General features: G+C 41.8%; 1 pseudogene; it reads left to right on the forward strand.

The window, feature by feature from the left end:
* The first annotated feature begins 484 nt into the window (after nucleotides 1–484).
* Nucleotides 485–2230, forward strand: LOC109680187 (small ubiquitin-related modifier 1-like; annotated as a pseudogene).
* Nucleotides 2231–6834: the final 4604 nt, after the last annotated feature.

Here is a 6834-nt window from a genome sequence, read left to right on the forward strand (position 1 = left end):
CATGTATATGCTTTCTTTTGAGCTAAAATGCGTAAAGCATGTGTATAAAATGCTCTAGGACTCCACACTCTTAATTTTCTGTTAATGAAGCAACTCCTGAGACATCGAAGAGAGACTATTACACTTTCATGGAAGGGATGTCCTATTCAAAGGGAAATTGTAGAATATTTTTAACATGAGAAGGCCCTCACAATACACCATTGCACTAAAAAAATTTAAGATATGAGCAGTGGAATCCCATTCATAAAAAATGTATGTGTCGGAAACTACTTTTTTAAAAACATCTAATCAGTGGGGATATAGGTGATACTTATTTCCTTTCATATTTTTTTATATTTCTAGAACGCATATTTTATGGGAAAATTTATAATAAAAGTACATTTTTAAAAGAAAATATAGAGACGGGTGTGTAAATCCCAGAGCGAAGTTCTATCTGCCAGAGGCCGCTGCTGTGCAGAGATCTCCAGGTGAAGCCGCCGTCACCATGTCTGACCAAGAGGCAAAAACCTTCAACTGAGTAGTTGGGGGATAAAAAGGAAGGAGAATATATTAAACTCAAAGTCACTGGGCAGGATAGCAGTGAGATTCACTTCAGAGTGAAAGTGACAACACATCTCAAGAACTCAAAGAATCATACCGTCAAAGACAGGGTTTTCCAATGAATTCACTCAGATTTCCTTCTGAAACTCAGAGAATTGCTGACAATCATACTCCAAAAGAACTGGGAATGGAGGAAGAAGATGTGATTGAAGTTTATCAGAAACAAATGGGAGGTCATTCAACAGTTCAGCTATTCTTTTTCTTTTTTCTTTTCTCTCAATCCTTTTTTTGTTTTTAAAAACAGTTCTTTTGTAATGTGGTATTCAAAATGGAATTGAATACTGGCACTCCATCTCTTTAAAATATCTGGTAATCTGAATTTTAGTGCTCATTATTCATTAGCATTTGTCTTCATGGAGCTGATTTTTGGTGGTCAAACCTCAGCCCCCTTCACATTGCCCTCTCCTTTTGAAAAATGACATGTGTGCACAGACAGGCCACTTTTTCCAGGACTGTGCATTTTCAGGTTTATGGTGATAAGATCAACCAAAGAGAGTGTTCAAAATGACTTTTCAAATGGCCCTGAAGTTCTAGCATGTGACTGCTTCACTCCTGGACTATGACTTTCAGTGGGAGATGGAAGTTTTTCATAGAACAGAACCATGTGAAAATGATCTTTCCTTAGCTTGAAGCTACTTTTAAAGCCTGAGGGTCCGGACCAAAAGAGTAATATCAGGTTTGGAGTCAAGATGACAGACATGGTGAGATTAATGACTAACCCCAAAGATGGCTTCACTGAAGAGAAAAGGATAAGATTAAAAAAAAAATCTTGTCAGAAGAACCCAGAAAAGTTCTAGTTTTCATTAGCAGTTAATAAAGTTATTCACGCAGAAGTGTATCCAACAGAACACTGCTCCTTTTGATTTTATTTGTACTTTTTGACCTGGGTTTTAAACAGACATTGTCTGTCCATTAAAATAAACAGTATTTGTAAAACTGTTAAAAAAAAAAAGAAAAATATGCATGTGAACCCCAGACCTGAGACAGTGGGAGTGCCTCTGTCCAAATGTCCTCTTTCTCTTGGTGCTATGGTTTGAATGTTTGTGCCCCAGAATTCAGGTATTGGGAACTGAATCCCTAAAGCCAGAGTTAACATTTGGAGTTGGGATCTTTGGGAGGTAATCAGGAAGGTCATGAGGGTGGGCCCCCAAAATGCCATTGGTGACTTTATAGGAAAGGAAGAGAGACCTGAGCTGGCACATTGCTCTGTCTGACCAAGTGATAACCTCCACCATATTATAATGGAGCAAGAAGCCTCCCCAGATGCAGAGGTGCCACACCAGTCTCTTGGACTTCCCAGACTGCAGACCCATGAGTCAAATAAAACTCCATTCTTTATAAGTTACCCAGCCTCAGGTAATTTGCAATAGAAAACAAAGTAAGACAGTCAGGACACCAGTCATATTGGGTTAAGGCCCCACCCTACTCCAGTATGTCCTCATATTAACTAATTTCATCTGCAATAGCCCTTTTCCAAATAAGGTCGCTTTCTGAAGTAATACCTTTTCATCACAGGCCTTGGTCTTAGCAAACACCCCAGAGCAGTGAACTTCTCACTGGCTCAGAGAGCTTTCAAGTGGAAATGATGTCCATCTTACAGAGGAAGCTCACCTTCAAGTCAGATTCATGAAGGAAGTCAGCACCTGGAGGTTTTTTGTCTCTGCTGCCTTGAACTCTGCCTCCCTATATTCTTACATTGGTCCCCAGCTGCCCGGGATTCCCAGCACTCCTCCACAGGTGGTGTCTTGTGCATCTCCTCACTCTCTTTCTCACCCACACATTGGTCACAGCCTGTTTGCTTATCTGTCAAAAACTGAAGTTGACAGGAGCCCAGGTGTCAGTTCTGTTTCAGTTCACTCTCTTACCTCTGCATGGCTGTACCCACGGGATTACCAGGAGGGCAATTACAATAGCACAGAATCTGATCCCTGAAGCCACCCCAGCATCTGCTTGTTCCTCCCAAGGACCCAGGTCCTGCAGGCTGCCTATTACCCTCCTGGGGCAAAGCTCTGTGTCTCTGCTCTAAGTTGGCAGGAGGCAAAGTGATAATAAACATCTCACTTTGCTGGTCATACCTCCCCAAAAATATAGAGAAGATGTGGCCCCATTTGTGTGGCTGCCCAGTTTTGGCATCACCAGCTCTGTGCATGAGCTGCACTCAGCAAAAAAGCAGAAGCTTCTTGTGAGAGCTGATCCAGTGAGGTGGTCAGCATTGCCATTTGGGTGGTTGTCCTCAGAATTCCTTCTGCACATGGGTGGCTCTCGCCCCCTGCACCAGTCCATGAAGACAATGCTTTGTGAAGGGAGAAGGATGCCAAGGAGTCTGACACCAAAGACCAAGCGTAAGCTGCAGCCCAGGGATGCCCTGCAGGTCACCTCACTCCCATGTCATTGTGAACTAGCATCTAACTCAACCTTTCATGGTTCAGAGAATTGAACTTCCAGCCAGCTGCAAAGTTCTAGGCCTCTGAAATTTTTTTATCCTAGCTTGCTCAACCTAAGTGGATTGAATTTGGAGGACATGTGTGATGTCTAATTTTGATTGTCAACTTGATTAGATTAAGGAATGCCTAGGAAATTAGTAAAGTATATCTCTGGATGTGTCTAATAGAATGTCCAGAGTCAATTAGATCGTGAGAGCTCTCATCTAATAAATGGATTAACAGCTTAATGGAGTCATAGAATGATGGTATTATTGGAGGTTTTAAAAGGTAGGACGTAGTCCTGGTTGGAGGAAATAGGATGCTGGTGGGGGGAGGCATGTCCTTGGGGGCTCTTATGGGGCTCTGTCTTGGCCTGACCCCTTCCTATATGCTCATGCAATGGAATTCTTTTACCCTTGAGCCTTGTTTCTCCATAACAGTCCTGCTCATGGTTAACAGTCCCCACCCCTTTTCTCTGATCCATTAATCAGGGGTACAGGTAGACCTCATGAGCAATAGCCTATCCCTATCAGAGCAGCACCATGACCAGGTGATGGTGAGATAAATGAAGTGGTTCACAAACTTGTATTTAGATTTCAGAGGAAAAGTCATTGAAAGCTTAGAGACCTTAGACAAAGAAGCATTGTCATTGTATAATCTTGACTGATGCATGAGTCTCTTCTATCTAAGTTATCCTCTTTTAAGACTTTTTCCGAGAAGTCCAGGTAATAAAGTCAAGAAGTCAAGGAGTAGAGGAAAGGGACAGCCTTCTACCAACCACATCATAGCCAAATTGCTTTGTCACATGTCACAGCCAAATTGCCAGCACATACATGGGATTTGCTAGCTCATAAATATTTATTGAGAACGTAGTATGGCAGGCATTGGAGATTCAGTAATGTGTGAGTCTGAGTCTTTTGACAAAAAGACACCAAATCAGAATTAGGAAGATACCTATGAAGGAAGGCTCCTGAGAGAAGCTGGAAGAGCTGTCAGTCTGCAACGCAGGTCTGACCCCAGGTGAAGGAGTGTGGAAAGTGTGACAGTTAATTTTGTGTGTCAACTTGGCTATACCCCAATGCCCATATATTTGGTCAAATATCATTTTAGATGTTTCTGCACAGCTATTTTTAGATGCGATCATCAGTAGCTTGAGTAGATTCCTGTCCATAACATGGAAGACTTTAATAGAACAAAGACCCAAGCAAGAAGAAATTCTGTCAGCAAATGGCCTTCGGATTCAGACTCCAGCTCTTCCCTGCGTCCCCACCTGCTGGATAGCCTACAGCTTTTGGACTTGTGATGCCCAATTCCATGAGCCAATTCCTTAAAATAAATCTCTCGCACTCTCTGTATCTGCATATGGACATTCTATTAGTTCTGCTTATCTGGAGAACCTCAACTAATACAAGAAGGGAAGAAGCATCTCAGACTAAAATGCAGTGTGTTAGTCAGTTTCCAGTTACTATAATGAAATGCCTAATGAACTTATAACAAGAAAAGGTTTACTTAGTTCACAGTTTTGGAGATTCCACTCCATGAGTCCATTCCATTGCTTTGGGCCTGTGGTGAGGCAGCACATCACAGTGGGAGCGAAAGGCAGAGTAAACCATGCACCTTATCAGCCAGGAAGCAAAGAGGCAGAGGCAGGTCCCACAATCCTTTTTGACAGTACACCTCCAATGACCTAAGCAACTCCCACAAGTTCCCACCTCCTAGAGGTTCTGTTGCACTTCTTCACAGTGCCACTTTGCAGGTCAAATCTTCATCACATGGAACTTTGGGGGGACACTCAACATCTAAACTATATCATGCAGTTCTAAGAGAATCACCCATTAGAGAAGTTTTGCCTGAGCAGCCATGCTTATGCAGTCACCGGCTGAGCACAGGCCTTGTGCTCACCTGGCCTTGGTGAAACACAGTGATGGATTTCTGAGCATGGCAGCTGGGTCTTTAGTCAAGTATGCTCTCCACAGTCAGAGACTCAAGGGACACATTGTCATGATTGCCACAAGTAATGAACAAAACAAATAAAAGTCCCTGCTCTCAGAGATCTTACAGGCGAGTGAAAAGACAATAACCACTAATAAAGAAAACAAAGACTATGTACGTTAGGTTGGGATAAGTGCTAAAGAGAAAATTATGAGGAAGAAGTGTTGGGGTGGATTATTTGAGAATGGCGTAGTAAAAGCAATCATAATAAACTTCTAACTGCAGAATATCTTGTACGTGGGAGATATTACTGCATTTAAATTTAACATATGCAACCAGTTAGGGATCCATTCATCCAGAGGAATTCTGTGAGCTCCTGTGTATGCCAGACAAAGGCTGCTTTTGACTGTTCACTCTTACCCTCTACTATCTTCTCTGCACCCACCATGTTTGTCACCTGCACAGCCCTGTAGTTTTTTTTTTTCCTTTTTCTTTTATTATTCATATGTGCATACAAGGCTTGGTTCATTTCTCCCCTCTGCCCCCTCCCTCTCCCCCCCCTCAATACCCAGCAGAAACTATTTTGCCCTTATCTCTAATTTTGTTGTAGAGAGAGTATAAGCAATAATAGGAAGGAACAAGGGTTTTTGCTGGTTGAGATAAGGATAGCTATACAGGGAGTTGACTCACATTAATTTCCTGTGCATGTGTGTTACCTTCTAGGCTAATTCTTTTTGATCTCACCTTTTCTCTAGTACCTGTTCCCCTTTTCCTATTGGCCTCAGTTGCTTTTAAGGTATCTGCTTTAGTTTCTCTGCGTTAAGGGCAACAAATGCTAGCTAATTTTTTAGGTGTCTTACCTATCCTCACCCCTTCCTTGTGTGCTCTCGCTTTTATCATGTGCTCATAGTCCAATCCCCTTGTTGTGTTTGCCCTTGATCTAATGTCCACATATGAGGGAGAACATACGATTTTTGGTCTTTTGGGCCAGGCTAACCTCACTCAGAATAATGTTCTCCAATTCCATCCATTTACCAGCAAATGATAACATTTCATTCTTCTTCATGGCTGCATAAAATTCCATTGTGTATAGATACCACATTTTCTTAATCCATTCGTCAGTGGTGGGGCATCTTGGCTGTTTCCATAACTTGGCTATTGTAAATAGTGCCGCAATAAACATGGGTGTGCAGGTGCCTCTGGAGTAACCTGTGTCACAGTCTTTTGGGTATATCCCCAAGAGTGGTATTGCTGGATCAAATGCCTAGCTTTTTAAGTAGCCTCCAAATTTTTTTCCAGAGTGGTTGTACTAGTCTACATTCCCACCAACAGTATAAGAGGGTTCCTTTTTCCTGCATCCTCGCCAACACCTGTTGGTGGTGGTGTTGCTGATGATCAGCCCTGTAGTTTTGTCTGCTCCCTGCTTTTGGTCCTCCTGCATGCATGGCCTGTCTACTCTTCACATCCTTTGCACTTTGTTAGGAATGCTACATTTTCTAGTTTCTGGTCTTGTGGCAATAACCATATATGCCCTAGATTTCCTGTAATAACCCTAATTTCAGATATTCTCTCCACTATAAAATTGTCAAACCCCATGTTCCAGTTTTTTTGAGTAGAAAATATGGTCCCCAGGGTTTTTAGTTCTTTTTGGTCCTATGTAGTGTGATGGCTTAATTGAGCCCACAAGAAAGACTATCATTCTTTTACTTATTTATCTAAGTGTACCCTGCTTTATATTTACAAATAGATCTTAGGTGTCTTTAGAAGTAAATGTAAAATATAGTGAGTCAGAAGGGAAACTATAAACCTCATCAGGTATTTTAAATAGAGGGTCTTTAATACAGAGAATTATTTGTAAAGGTGTTGGAAAGCTGGAAGA

This window comes from Castor canadensis, chromosome 3 (assembly GCF_047511655.1).
Source record: "Castor canadensis chromosome 3, mCasCan1.hap1v2, whole genome shotgun sequence".
NCBI classification, from domain to species: Eukaryota; Metazoa; Chordata; class Mammalia; order Rodentia; family Castoridae; genus Castor; species Castor canadensis.